We start from the raw sequence: 15569 nt of genomic DNA on the forward strand, positions 1-15569 counted from the left end.
GTATTTACATTTACCTGGACAGATTACAAAAATACACACAGTATATAAAACCCCTACCTGAGTTTGGTGGAGAACAAAATATTTCTTTATCAGATACTCCAAAGCATATCAGATCAGTCACTTGAACTTAGGGAAAGAAGACAAAGAAAAGGCCCTCTTCTGTTCAGAGAATCAGGACTCGTAAACATCCATGGGTGGGCAGGTACAAACCAGGTGCTGTTCTCCATAGATGCCATCAGTCTGGGTGATGGTTAGCCAGAATTTGTTCTCCCGTTTCAGGAAGGAGAGTGGGAATGCTGCCACCAACCTGGAATTCGGCCAATATGACACAGGTCAAGGGGTGTGGAGACCCCTGAGCTTGGTCCAGAGGCAGAAAAGAGTGGATGTTTGCAAATTCCTTCCATGTGATAGGTGTGAGTTCAGAAGAACTGTTGAGCGTCATGGTGCAAGGACCCTAGTGGACTCATGCTATGAAGAAGGGAGATGTCTTTGTTTTCTAATCTCTTCATATATTGGACAATATTTGTTTCTGAGTGGTAACTGTTGAACACTTGAAGTGTGAGGAACGGGCTAGTTCTCTTGAAGGCAGTCCCTAGAATACCTCTCCATTCCTCACCCATGCTTTCAGCAACCAGCTCTGCAAACAACTCACAGCCAAAGATCCGCAACAAGTCATCCAGACCCTTTTTATTGATTGTTTCATCAAAAGAAATACCAAGTGTGTCATCCTTGAAGAGCTGTTTATTTGCTGCTGAGCAGCCCTGCTCAAGACCTCCTCCACTGAGCAACCACACTGAATCTTCAGTGTTGAAGAACAAGTCATCCTGGAGTTGGTGACCCCCTCGCCTGAGACCTTCAGACAAAATCAGAGTGGCATTATGTATTCTCCTAGCAATATGGGACCCACAGTAGATTGCAAACATTGTAGCCATGTTTGTCAAGAGAGGCTGAGCTGTACAGATGTTGCTGGTAGCCTTGTCTCTCCAGATGTGTTGCTCCCTGGTTTGAAGAGCAAGATGATACACTTCTTTCCCACTGGCGTCTCTTGTTACCCAAACCATTATTCCAGGCATCATCCTCACCAGACTTTCTCTGACAGCAACAAAGGCTGCATGTGTCTGCCATAGCCCAGTGGCACCCCAAATCTCTGTGAGCTCCCCAGGGTGATGTCTACCCCAAATTCTCCAAGAGGCCTCAAGATACACAGAGCTAAAAGGTCAGTAGCATAGCAGGCCAAGCTCCCTGCCTGATGGTCTCTCTCCACCAGTTCCATAAAGTCTTCCACCTTCCCCTCAGTGTCTGGGTACTGGAACAGCACTCCACTGACATCTTTCCCACTGAATTCCATTTCATGAGGTAACTTCAGTTCAGTGAGGACTCCAGCATACTTGGCTTGAGTCTGGATGACAGCTCTTGTCTATGGATGGCAATGGGGGTCAACAAAAAATTTCCTCCTCTTGTCTTGTTTGTGCAAAGCTGCATTGCTTCTGCAGCCACAGTGGCCTCACCCAGCAGGGATGTGCTAGCCATGTCCCTGCCTGTGATGTCACACACCATGGACTGGTAGTTGAGTAAACTCCCCAGTCTTCCCAGAGACACCTCTGGCTGGGACGGAGTATACTGGTTGATCCATCCAGAGTTCTCCAGCAAGTTCCGCATAATTGTCTGTGACACTGAGCAGTTACAATAGCCCAGGCCAATATACGGTCTCCAGATCTGGTTCTTGCTGGAAGTGGCTTGCAGAGTTGCAAGGATTTCATTTTCAAAGACAGGGTCATCCATTTTCAAGGGTCTTTTCAAGTGAATGCTGGCAGGGAGGGTCTTCTCCATTAGTTCATCATTGCTCGCCAACCTGAGGGCCTGTAGCATTTCCCTCTGATCTTTGTCCCCCAAGCAAAGTCGGTGCATCTGAGCAGGAGGCGCTGGTGAAGGTGCAAGGCTCCAGCCCCACCACTGTCCCCGCTGCCGCTACTGCTGTCGCGGCCCTTTGGCCGCCCCTGACTTTGCAGCCTAGACGCAGCCCCAGGCCTATGTCTGCATGGCCATAGTCACTGTCCCCTGCCCAGGCGTGTGAGGGTCAGCTGCACTTTCAGCCCCTCTTCTGGTCACGGTCCCCTGGGTGGCAGCTGCCCCCGGATGGCTGGAGCCGCTTTCTGCTGAATAACCGGAGGGACAGATGGATGTTCAGGGGCAATGAATGTGTGTGGCGCTGCACTGGGACACCAGCGCAAAGGTGTGCTCTATTGTTGACTCTTGATTGACTTTTGACTGGTGGTTGCCTATGAAAGTGAGCATTCGTTACTTCGTCTAATATTTACTGAATCCCAATCATGTGCAAGGCACTCCATTAGAGAGTAAAATTAAAGCAGAAAAAAGGCAGTTCATCTCTTTGCAAGATCACAGGCAGAACAGACAACTAGGAAATTAAAATAATGTGGCAATTGCTATAATAGGGAAGTTGAGATTGTTTGCATGTTCATGTCTGAGAGAAACTGATGTAAACTTGGTAAATTGGGGGAGTCGTTTCAGACCAGAAGGATAAACAGGAATTAAACAAGAAAGGAAGGAAGCATGAAGTTCCGGGACAGTGATTTAGCCAGAGGGAACAGCACAGGCAAAGATCCAGAGGAAAAGAATGTGACAGGTTCAGGGAAATGAGAGAAGTTTAGAATGTATGTGAGGAAGTAAATGGTAACTTGGGAGGCTGCAGAGACAGACTATGAGCCAATTTGTAATGGACCCTCGAAAGCTTTTTAAACTTGGTTTCAGAGTTTTGACTTATATTCTGGAGGTAAACAGAGATAGCAGAATCCCTTTTAAGGATTTTAAGCAGCAGAGTGACATTATAAAAGTTATATTTAAGAGAAAAAAGATAACTTTAATTGCAGTTTGAAAAATTCACTGTGGCTAGGGCCAGAATGGAGCAGGAAGGTAAACCAGGATATACTCACCATCTAGCAAACGTTATGCTTGGGCATAAATAAGGCACTAGACAAGCATGGTGCATTTTTGAGAAGTAAAATTTTACTTAGAATTTGAGATAAAATAAGTTTTGTGTTCTGTATTCCTAAGAAGTTCACCTGCATGCATGCAAAGTCAGCAGAACTTTGCTTTTCACAGACAGTCAAGTTCACGTTTTTATCTTGAAAGTTCGGAAAATAGAAAATTTTATTTGTAGCAACAGATAAGAAAACCTGGCACTTTTGTCTAGTCCCTCAGGCTTCCCACAAACAAAACAAAACAAAACAAAACTTGAAAGAAAAGATGATAGTACTTCTCAGCCATGATCAGGGACTCAGTACTAAGCAGCAGTCTTCAAGATAAAAAACATAGGATGTACTGAGATGTCTATTTAAAGTATAGGCTTTATTATTGGGGAGATGCAAATTAGACCAAATTCTAGTATCTGTTATGTGAAAAAAGATACTGAACAATTACAGCATGAAGCTCTTTTTCAGCCATATTTAAAAGCCAATCATGCAAATTTTGAAGGAAAATCATCAGAAGTTTTGGAGCTAAAAAGAGAAATGTCTTGAGTAGGAGCAAAACAATAAGAAAAACTGTCAAACAAGCAAATGAAAAATTGTCTGATACTGCCTTCAAGATCAGTTTCAAAACCATCTTGCAAAAAAAGCCCTTATATTTAGAAGTACATTTAGAAAAGTGCTGTGCTGCAGATATGGCCAAATCTGTTTGAGTCAAAAAGGGGAAAACAAATAGTTCTCTTAGAGATCTCACCAACCCACACATTTTAATATATTCTAAACATAAGGACAATTTATTAAGAGACTGAAGTAAACCTGTTTATTTTTTGCAATCACTTGAAAGAAAAGCCCATAATGATTTGACTATATTATTGGCTAGAAGACTAAGTAATTGAAAAGTACTTGTTAGTGAAGCAATTATTATTGTGAAGACACTTTCCACAATTTGAGTGAATTCTCTAGTAAAAGTGAGTTTTAGATTATATGTTGACATTTCCTGTGTAACTATAAGGAGATTCTTTTCTGATTTTTCTGTGAGCCACAAGTTATCTCAGGGCACTAGATGTCATCAGCACAGTCTGAAAACTAGCCCCGTCATTTCTTTACTTCTTATCTTAAGCATCTTGAACACATACAGACATTCAATAAGTAAACACAAAAACCCTATAGATATAAATATTTTAACAGTTTTTAACATAAACGTAAGTAATTATGTTTCTCATGCATCTACTTCCCTTAAGAACCACCCCAACAATTAGCGCTATGATAGCAGCGACCAAACAGAGCAGTAAGCTACACCAGGGTGGGACAGTGTTATTACAGGAAGACTTAACTCTGAAGGGACTAATGAGGGAAGGCATAAAAGTGACAGAATAATTTATGCATGTGCTTTAAGAGGTATTAAGTGATTTGGATTCTGAAAGTGTCCAGATCCCAATTTTAGTTCATGGTAAGGAAGGATAACTCCCCCTTGCCAAGCAAATTCTCTGACTCCAACTGGGTGTCCTACAATTCAACTCAATTCTGACACTGTCTACTCCGAGATAGGGTCAGACTCCACAGTGCCAGCTGAAAAAAAAAAAAAAAAAAAACACAACTTAAAGTTGTGAGTTATATTTTATTCAGGGATCTTATCTTACTGAGAACTATAGCCTGGGAAACAGCCTCTCAGATAGCTCTGAGGAACTGTTCCAAAGAGGTAAAGGAGGAGTCAGGATATATAGGAATTTTTGCTTAAAAAAAAAAAAAAAGTCAAAAGTTACTAATAATCACCAAAAACACAGATATCTCAAGTTAATTTGTTTTAGTATTTTTCTGTTAGGCAAGATGGAAGACTCTGGGCTCATTGAAATTATTCCTTTGATATGCATCTTAATTATCTAGAGCCAGTATCCTGTTTGGCTCCATCCTAAATTCCCCTCAGGGCACATGGTTGGCATGGCTGCAGTGGCTGATGGCTTTATGGCCACAGCATCCTTTGTTTACTGAAATGGCAGGCAGCATTCTTTATCCACAACAGGTTAAGGGTTCAGTCCTATAAGACTGCCCCCCTCTCCCCTACTTCAGATGTCAAATGCAAGTCCAGAATGTTACCTGTACTTTTGACCAACTGACTATAAATTAGAAGTTCCCAAGACCTCCTCCTTGGGTTTGATTAATTAGCTAGAGCAGCTCACAGAGCTCAGGAAACCCACTTACTCACTGAATTACTAGATTATTATAAAAAGATGCAACTCAGGAACAGTCAGATGGAAGAAATGCATCAGGCAAAGTATGGAGAAAGGGCATGGAGCTTTCATGTTTTCTCTGAGCATGCAGTTACAGGCAAGAGAGGAATAAAAGTTACCTTGGTTCTTTGTCACTCCCCAAAAAACAAAGTTTTAATAGGAGACAGAAAGGTGATATAAACAGAAGATTCTGTTAGTAAAGTAAAAAGGGAGTAAAATATAGTACACCCCCGAGAGAATTGAGAGCAGGCCAACCCAAGAGAGGAAAACAATGGCGTTGCTCCTTTGTTTTTCCTGTTTTTATATCCTGGCTTAGGGGGCATTTTTGTGGTTGATTGATTGACAGCTTAGGTTGTTTGAGCGCTCAGGCTGATTGATTGATGGCTCACCTTCCTTGTGCTCAGGCACACCCATCTCCTTTGCACATATTCTTAACGATGATGCACACAGAGAAACCTACAGGAGGGGGCTAAAACTGCGATGTTAATTACATTATAAAGAGCATTGGGTCCCGATAAGCCAGGTCCTTCCCTCTACTGTGCAGCCATAGCATTGGATTTTAGCCAGCTTCTTTGCTGGCCTTCATTTACAGAAGGTAGAAGTTTTTGGAGCCCTTTAGCCTGAGCGCAGGTGTACTGTTATTTTCTGAATTGCTCCCTCCCCCTTCCTCTCCTCTTGCTGGGTGCTTATCTCTATCTAACTGCCTAACAATGCCACTCTCCCCAAATCTCCAAGTGTTCCCCAACCCAGAAGCTCTCCAAACTCTGACCTTTGTGGGTTTTATGGAGGGTTCGCTGCATAGGCGTGATTGATTAAATCACTGGCTATTGGCAGTTGAACTCAATCCTCCACCTCTCCCCACTCCACAGAGGTTGGGGATGGGAATTGGGGGAATGAAAATTCCAACTCTCGAATCACTAGTTGGTTCTCCCAACAACCAGGCAACAAGCACCACCCACCTCACCCCGTCCTTAGGTAAAGTCACGTTGTTCACATCTTTATTGTGACATCTTTATTGTTTTTATCACAGAAAATTTTTCAAGAATTTTAGAAACTATGAGACTGTGGACAAAGACCAAATATATATGAGAAATGTACTTTGGTCATCTTCATGATAAATATGTATTTCTTATAAATCACAATATTCCAAATTCATAAGGCTTGGTTTGGTTTTGGGTTTTTTGTTTTTTGTTTTTTTTTTTTTTTTTTTTTTGGTTGTGTTTTAACTTGTATAATGCTTAGATGTATATAGGAGTCTTAAGAAAGTGAAGGAGTTCAGCACTGACATAGCTCTGAGGACTTCCACATATTGTAGAGTTGAATACTCACTGTTTTGGAACATTAGGGATGTGGTATTTCTCTCAGCTTCTTTTATTTTCAGTATAAGCCTATTTTCCTATTTAAACCAGTGTGGCAGGGGCTTTTGAACAATTGAATCTTGCAGGCCCTGGTGACGTTTTGGCCATTTGCCACACTCCTTTCTCAACTATAAAGCTACACCACAAAATTGTAACTAGAAGAACATGGTACCCCGGGGTTTGGGCAATTCCATTTCAAAAGATAATTTATGTAGTTAACAACAAGGAAAAAACAAAAATGTGAGATAGTGTACTGTTTTGTATTCAAAAAAGTTTTGAATTCCTTTCACTTTGTAATATTTCTATTACAGACTTGTGGGAGCCTGACTCTCAGTGCCTCAGCTGACAAAAGTTGTAAATTAGTTTGCCTGTAGACAAATCTTTTCTTTAATCCTCACTTTTTTAAAACAGAAGGAAGACTTTACTGATCATATGCAATATCTGATTATGATATATTGAGTGTAGTTTCTGACAAATTCATTTGATTAATGTCTATCTCTGAAATTCTAAATCCTCTCACATTACCTTTTTTTTTTTTTAATGAACCATTTAATTCATTTAACGCTTAGCAAAGGTAAAATCTCTTCTGTGGACTTGTTTACCCCGCTAGACTGTAAATTGCTTGAAGGCATATAAATACTGTTGACCCTTGAATAACACAGGATTGAACTACCCAAGTCCAATATGCAGATTATTTTCAATAAATATAATAAATATGTACTACAGTACTACATGATGAACAGTTGAACATTTTCATGGTTGAACATGTGTATGCAGAACCTTGAATACAGAAGCCCAACTATAAAGTTATTCTTGGATTTTCAACTGCCAGGGGGTTGGTGCCCCTAACCCTTCATTGTTCAAGGGTCAACTATGTTTATATATATGTTTTATAAATATATAATATATATATAAATATATGCATATTATATATATATAAAAATATATAATTTCTGTGCAAATGAATGAATAAATGAAGCAGGAAAAATTAATTTAAAATGTCTAAAGTATTGCTGAGTTAATGATATACATGAAAAATTTATTAGAAAATGTGACTATAAGGCACATTACAAGGAAAATCAAGGTCAGTGTTGTGTCCCAGCGGTTAATACAATTTTGTCTTCTATGAAATCATCCTGAAAAAGATAAATAGTGATTGTTATTTCTAAATGACTCAAAAAGTGGAAGTCCCACAGATGTTACTGGTAGGTGGGGGGGGAGGGGAGGGAAATGAAAGGTTTCACAGAAATACAGAGAAACAAACAAAGCTCAAAATTATGACTCAAGAAAATGGTGGTAATAAAATGCCTGAAACAAGCTGTCAACTTTGTCTTGACTTCTGATGTTAAGGAATCTCTGTATCTCAATATATATAGTAACTTGTACAAAGAGGGCATTTCATTCTCTGTCAAGCAGATTATGGAGTTCTTAAAGAATTTTCAAGTGCAGTCAAATTGTTAGGGTTCTGCTGTCCAAAAAAAAAAAACATTTATAAGAGTGTTTATTTATAAGAGTGAAAACTCATGCTCCCACATTGTCCTGAGCTTCTATTTCTGATATCATTCCACATTGCAACTTTCTTCTTCCTGCCGGTTACCTCCTCCACTAGAACACAGGCTCTAGTGGAAACCATGCCTGGTCTGTCTTTGTATCACCAGCCACCTGCTAATGCCCAGCTCATAATGGGTGAAGTCAGCAGGTATCTATGGAATGAATAAATGAAGACTGAATGAGCAAAACATGCCTCTAGAATATCTGTAGAATGCAATTTCAAGTTTATGCACTGGCAGATGAAGCAAGACTATCAGAAGTAATCAGAAATGAAAACTATATTCTACCGTACTGCCAGAATTGAAGAAATTTGCTCTGATTCACATGGACCTGAGCTTTACTGTCTCATTTCCCCTGTTACTTGGATTTCAACATGGTCAAGGAAAATTGAGCACTTACAGGATATACTACAAGGAGACCAAATCTTTGCAAATAATAAAACCATAAAATGAAGAGTGAAAATTTAGTCTACCTTATCTGAAATTATGATACAAGTAAACATTTTGATCAAATATGCAATTTTTTTTCCAAATGGGGAAAAAATAACCAAAACAAGCTTTATATTATAATTTACAACTCTTTTCAATTAATGTCATATTTAAAATTAAAATTGGCAAGCATATATTTGATGCATAGATTCCACATACAGTGCTATATAGAAAGATATATTATTATGATATTATATATTCAATAAAAATGATTATTAGATAAATATCATTAACTTCATAAAACCTTTTGAGGTAGCCAAGTCAAAAATATTATTATACTTACAGGTCAGGAAAATGAGTATTAAAGAAGTTAAATTACTTGCTCAGTCACACGAGACCAAGATTCAAGCACGGAGCCTGTCTCTAGTTACGTGAGAAGCTGCAGCTTGCTCGCCATCAGTTTCCAGAGAGCTTGTAACAGGTATGTGGGAGGGAAGCCATTTAGTTCTGACTTTCATCCAGACCTCTTTCCTGTCTGCTTGCTTGACCTTCCTGTGTCTCCACAGTGTCTCAATCCTCTGGATTATTAGGGCCCTAGTTCTCTCACACTTAGCATACACATTTATCTGCTTTTGTCATGCCCTCCCCCAGCCTCAACCCTAGCCTTGACCCCAGCCCTGAATTCATTTTATTAATCCTCTTGCTTCCGACTGGGAGAACTAATCAGACACTCTCCTGAGATGCTGGCATCCTGGACTGTCACTGAGATCAGGTGTAGCATATTCAGATCAGTCTGGGGTCTAAGTTGTATGCTGTTCCAGGGTGGAATCCTGGCACTGAGCCTAGCCATCTGCCCTCTCAGTTTAGGTGCCAAAGAGTTTAAGCAAGGATCCTAGTGGCACATCTGTGCTCAGACCTGAGAGTCTCAGGAGAGGGTGTGGCTCTACTCAGCTTCCCTCTGCCTAAACAGAAGCATGGACTTCAAGGTGTTGATCTGACATCCATCAGGGACATAGCCATATAGGTGCTATCCGCCTATAATCCGGAAGCCACAGAGACTATTCTGGCTTCCTAACTCCCCAAGGACAGTCTTGCCTGCTAAAATATTTAAAAACACTGAGTCACAATGTTTGTCAAGGAGGTAGAATCATCATGAAAGATAACAACTAGATTTGCTCCAGTGTTCGCCGCCCAGGACTTTGCCCCACCACTTGATCAGTACCTTAAGTCGCCTCCATACCCCCTCCTCTCAACACGATGGACCTCAGCCCAGAAAGCTTCTTTCTACCTTGTACTAAAAGTCAGAGGCACCTGCCTGTAAAGCCAAACCATGGGAGCCTCAGGCAGCATGTTATCACTCTTCTTAAAAAAAGAAAAAACAAAAACTGTCTCATTTCATCCTTAAAGAACCTGTAGTGAATTTTCAATATAAAAGTTAGAATTCTCAAGATTTCACAGACGAGAAAGTGTTCTTTAGGGAAATTAGAAAGAATGTCATAAAACTAATTTAAGTCGGAGCCTGAACTTAAATGTAGGTGTCTGATTTCCAGCTCTGGGGTGGGGGAAGGGGAGTAGGGGCGGGGATTAAAGGAGAGAGACTACTTCAGTGTGCTGATGCTCTGCTACTTGCTGCCCTAGGCAAACACTGAGGAGGGAGGAGACCTTTATTGTCACAGGGATTAAAGTTCAGTAATGCTGAAATAGTGGTAACTGACTAGTAATGGCAAAAAGCACCAAGACAACATTTGGGCAGTTTTTAATCCTAGTTGTTTTAGTCCTGATCGACTGTTAATGGAACCACACAGGAAGCAACTGTAGATAAAAGGACTTCAGCATGAGGGCATATTGGGAGAATTTTGGTTTTTCCTCCAGCAGCTTCCTTTCTTAGGGCAAACTTTCAAACATTTTGGGACAGGATTTTCTGCAGAAAGCAGAGCATTTTCAGTGCCTCCCAATTAACGAAAAGCCAAACTCCCAAATAAGACTTCCAAACCCTTTGGGCTCTACCTCCACCCACCTCTCCTGCCTCATCTTTCACCTCTGTCCCTTCAACTCTGCCCTGCCAGGATGAACTTTCCACAGTTTTACAGAAAGACTGTGTTCTCTTTCATTTCCAGGTCCTTCCGCAAACTTTCATTTCTTCCTGGAATATTCTTATCTATTCTCTTTCTTCCTGTATCGTCTTTCACAAATAAGCTTAGCCACTATTATATTTGGAAAACCTTTCTGAATTCCCCTAATTACAGATTAGTTACCCTGATGTGTCTTTCTCTTATTATACATTGTACTGTATCCACTTTGTAATAACGTCACTCACTAAATGGAACACTCCTGAATAGCAGAGATCATTCAGCCACTAGAAGTATGTCTGGTACCTAGTATGCACTCCAAAACATTTATTGATTTAATGTTGAATTCTTGCTGTTAAAAAGACTTTTAGCTCCAGAATTATCTACATTTATCAGATTGAATTTGAATAGTAGCAAATAGGAATGGAAACAGAGGGACAGAACCATTATAATGGCAAATTAAGTTGGAGTAGAATCCCCCCTTTGTGCGGGATGTTCTATTTGTCCCCTTCCTGATGCACACTCTACCTTAATCGACCCTGCTCTGGGTTCCAGGAGGCCGAACTTTGGGGACCACATATACCATATTCCCTTACCATCTGACTTCCTATTGGATTCTGCAAGTGGATTCAGCAGATGGAGATTATGAGGCAGAAGGAGTGATTAATACACTGAGACATTAGTTTTCTTGGCTCCCTGCTTTCCAGGCTGAATCACAGCTGTTTAACTACCAAAGTGCTCATCTCCGATGAGGCAACTCTCTCCTACAGCTGTAGCTGTCCTGCAGTTGAAGGAGAGAGGATATAGCTTACCATCAAGTGTGAATTTCTCCCTACCCCTCCATACACATGCCTTTTGAACAGTTTCTTTTTAGTGTGCCGTTTTCCTACAAGGACCCTAATCCATAGAGCCTTACATTTTGTGAGATTTGGACTTAATTCTGTAGGCAGTGAGAACCAAAAGCTTTTAGAATATAAAGATATTCCTACAGCTCAAATATTCACAGAGGAAAACCTATTACACTACTGGTTCCTTAGAAACAGAGCCTTTGCTTTATCTGATGCCATAACTAGTATCTAGAAGAATGTACGATATACATAGCCCACAATACATACTTATTCAATAAAATAAGTAACCTGGAGAACAATTAAATCCATGTAGCCTAAAGCTTGAATTTGAATTGAGTGTAGACAAAGATAATGCATTTTCTTGAAGAGCCCCCAGTGGTAACAAAACAGATTCCAGAGAAATCCTGTAAACTAAAAGCAGGCAATCTAAATGAGTATTTCCCTGAGAGAGCAGGACCTGAAAAAGACTGCTTTCCATGTAGGTGTTGTGCCAGCCCTTATACAGCCATCTTCCTGTAACCACAGATAATTTCTCCTTAGTGATTAACTACACGAGGACAGTGCTGCAGGGAGCAATGATTGCTTTACAATCTATGAGGCCAGACCTGGAATCCAAGGCAGCATTGTCAGCAAGGCACCACTTACCTCATCCTACAGACATCGCTCTGATAATCAAAAAGTGTTTGACTTCAATAAACTTGCCAAGTATAGAACCTATAGGGTATTTTTAGAATCAGAAAGCCTGCAAGACAAGTACAGGATGCCAAACAGAACTGAAGAAGTGAGGGGGCAAATAAGGAGGAAAAATTAAACAGAGAAAAACACTGCTGGATTTTCTGAGCAAGTTCTTCTACTTCCCCCTTGTGGCCAAATTTTCATAGAACTAGGATTTTTTTTTTTTAAATAACATTTACCATTATTTAGGTCAGATTATAAAAATAAAATTTGTTTATTGCAAAAAATATGGAAAATTCATTGGAGTGGATAGGTAGAATATTGTATGGGAATGTGTAAATTCTGAAACTGAGTGTTATGAATGAATTAATGTTTCTGCAAAAGATTAACCAAGAACAAAGAGATTTATCCAGGAGCCTGACTGATACTGAGCGGTAAGGTGAACTCCATCTCCATAGAAACTCATTTAATTCTCATGATAACCCTTTACGATAAATATAATTATCCCCAAATTAGTCATCAAAGAGTGGCTATGAAAGCTTTTACATATTTGGTCCCTACTGTGTAAAGTAAGCATTTGGGGTAAGCATTCTGCATAAACTCATTTAATCCTCAAAATAACCCTATGGGATTAGGTCAGAATACCAATTTTTACGAAACTTTCCAAGATAATGTAGCTTGTACATGACAGAGATGGAATTTTAACCTGATCTTTGAACTACAAATTCTCCCATATTTCCACTATTCCATGTCATCTCGTCATTTTCTTTTTGAATGCCTATTTTAACTTACCACCAGATATTTGTTAAAGTTGGTCTTGTTCACCTCTAGTAGGAACACCTATGACTTTTAGGAGATTCTGCCACGTTAATACTGCTCCACACACCTGGTGCCTACCAAAGGTGGTATAGGAACTCTCCTCTTCACCTTTGCATTAATTATATATTCACGTTAATAATTAGTGGGATAATCAGAATTAGAACATGCACTTTGTTCTCTTCAACCCACCCTTCTCCTAGAGTAGGAGACACTCTATGGAGATAAAAGTGAAGCATTATTTTCTTTAAAATTATTATAGACAGATTTGGATTCAATGAACAATGGGAGTTAGCAAATTTTCTGAGTTTCAAGTGGAATAATAGAGAGATGTAGAATTTGTGCATTACTGTGTTTGGGGGCATATCTGGAAAAAAAACCACAAAATCACATATAGCTATTCAAAACCCTGTATAATAGAGAGAGGATAAAGGAATGTATTATCTGCTAGTTTATCTCTTTTATCCACACCAAAGAATCTTAATTCTCATAGGACTGCTGAGTGTGTTTGTCTGTCAGATTATCTCAAGATATTTAAATGGAAACTCTATATTATCATTTTTACAATATATCATGCAGTGTATTGGAGGAGTTGTTATGGGCTAGGTAGATGGTAGTAAAAGCAAAAGACATGGGAGAAGCAGTCATCACATTCCAAATGTTTAATATTTTATTTTTTCAGTGCAATAGATCACCCAGTAATGAATAAGGGCCCAGTTCTGCTCGGGTTTAATTCCTGGCTTTACAACTCACAAGATTGTAACCTTTTGAGCAAGTTATTTATTCTGTCTAAGCCTCTGATCCCACATTTGTAGTGATGACAATAAAAATCTGTTGTGAGGAGGCTCAAATAAATGAGTAATGCCCTTAAGCACTTAGTATGAGGAAGTTTCAATTGATGTTTGCTCTTTGTATTTGAGCCTGAAAATTATTTCACCCAGAATTTACCTTCAGGAGAGCATCTCCTAACTGGCTAACAGCCGTTATGATGTGGGGAGGATCAAAGCCAGGAACGCTCTGGATAGCATTATCTCTTTGGTGATTTTTTTGCTAAGGAGACTCCTTTTCAGACTTTCAAACCTTGATCACATATCTTGTACTTATATAACAATTACATTTTATTTTCAAATGCAATTGTATATATTTTCTTATTTGGTTTGACAACCAACACTTCAACTCCACAGCTACTGTGCTATTTCTGTGGCCAGTCCTGCCACTGCATGCTTAAGCTTTGGTTAAGTCTCCTCAGAAAGACCAGTATGAGAGCACCCGCGTTTACCCAGTGTGTGAGTTTGGAATCTAGGCTGGAATTTGGAAAATCACTGAAAGTACACATGGCACCTCCCTGACCTTTAACCCTATATGCAAGCTAAATACTTGCTGGACTATGTGATAACCCCCAAGAGGTTGCAAATTTAGTGTTTGACACTAATATTCATTATGTAGGTTAAAAATAAACTAATATATATATCATTTGTCAGATCATAAAAGCAAAGCAACTATGGATACATAGAAATAAAATAAAACCATCATTTTGTTGTTGAGAATAGGCAGACTCTGTTAATATTTTAATTCATTTCGTCTTACTATTTTTTCTATGAATATTTATGAGTTTGCCTTCTTTTAAATAGAGGAATTAAAACACATAGAGAATTTTCAACCGATCAATAGGTTAAAATATATGTATCTTATTACAGAGTCTTCTCCAACAGTGGATGTGATTATCTGAAGTTGCAAATACAAATACAAATTGGTCTCACAAAAAACAGTAGTACTGAGGACCCTCATAACCACCACAATCAGCAGGTAGAGGACCAAAGCATAGTTATGTTAGTTTCCTCCTTTGTGTCCTCATGGTATTTTTGTCACATATTCTGAACTGGAACAAATCTGTCTCCCTGAAATTACTCTGTGAGCTCTTTGAGGACAAGATCCATGAGTGCTCAATTTCACAGAGAGCTTCAGTGTTCTAGTTAAGAGAGAACTCTGGACTAAGATTGCTTGGGTTGGTTTGTCAACTCAGCTGTTTGACTTTGGGAAAGTTATTCAGCTTGCTTGTGGAAAAAATGAGACACCAAAGGCTTGTTCCAAGAATAAGCAGAGATAATCATATGAAGAAGTTAGCACATAGTGAATGTTCAATAAACATTACATTGGAGATCCCAAACCTACCATTGAACATAGCGTGGAGTAGGTTCCAAAAAATTATTGAACCAAATATTTTCAGCATGAGCAATAATTAGAAGTTGACATCTTCAAGATCTGATCCAGGCCTATAATTGTCTAGTTGTGGGATTTTGTATAAGTCAGCCTCTCTGGGATTTGGCTTTCTCGTTTGTAACATGGGAATAATGAGCCTTTTTAAAAACCAAACTTTAACAAGAGTTTTATAAAGATATTATGTTTGAACACCGTGAATAGATCTTCCTGAGGATGAATTACCAGAAGTGGTACTAATGAGTCAGAGACTATAAGTGCTCTTGAATTATGGAAGGATACAGTCTACCTCTCTCCTTTCCAGAAGGGCTATGCCAGTTTTCAAACTCAGTAGCATTGCACCAGAATTCTTGTTTTACTCTCACCAAAAGGAAGACTGTTCTTTTTAAAATGAT

General features: G+C 39.4%; 1 pseudogene; it reads right to left on the reverse strand.

Moving 5' to 3' along the window:
* Positions 1-235: 235 nt before the first annotated feature.
* LOC102506307 lies at positions 236-3007 on the reverse strand (annotated as a pseudogene).
* Between the last annotated feature and the right edge of the window lie 12562 nt (positions 3008-15569).

Source organism: Camelus ferus, chromosome 4 (assembly GCF_009834535.1).
Source record: "Camelus ferus isolate YT-003-E chromosome 4, BCGSAC_Cfer_1.0, whole genome shotgun sequence".
Taxonomy (NCBI): Eukaryota; Metazoa; Chordata; class Mammalia; order Artiodactyla; family Camelidae; genus Camelus; species Camelus ferus.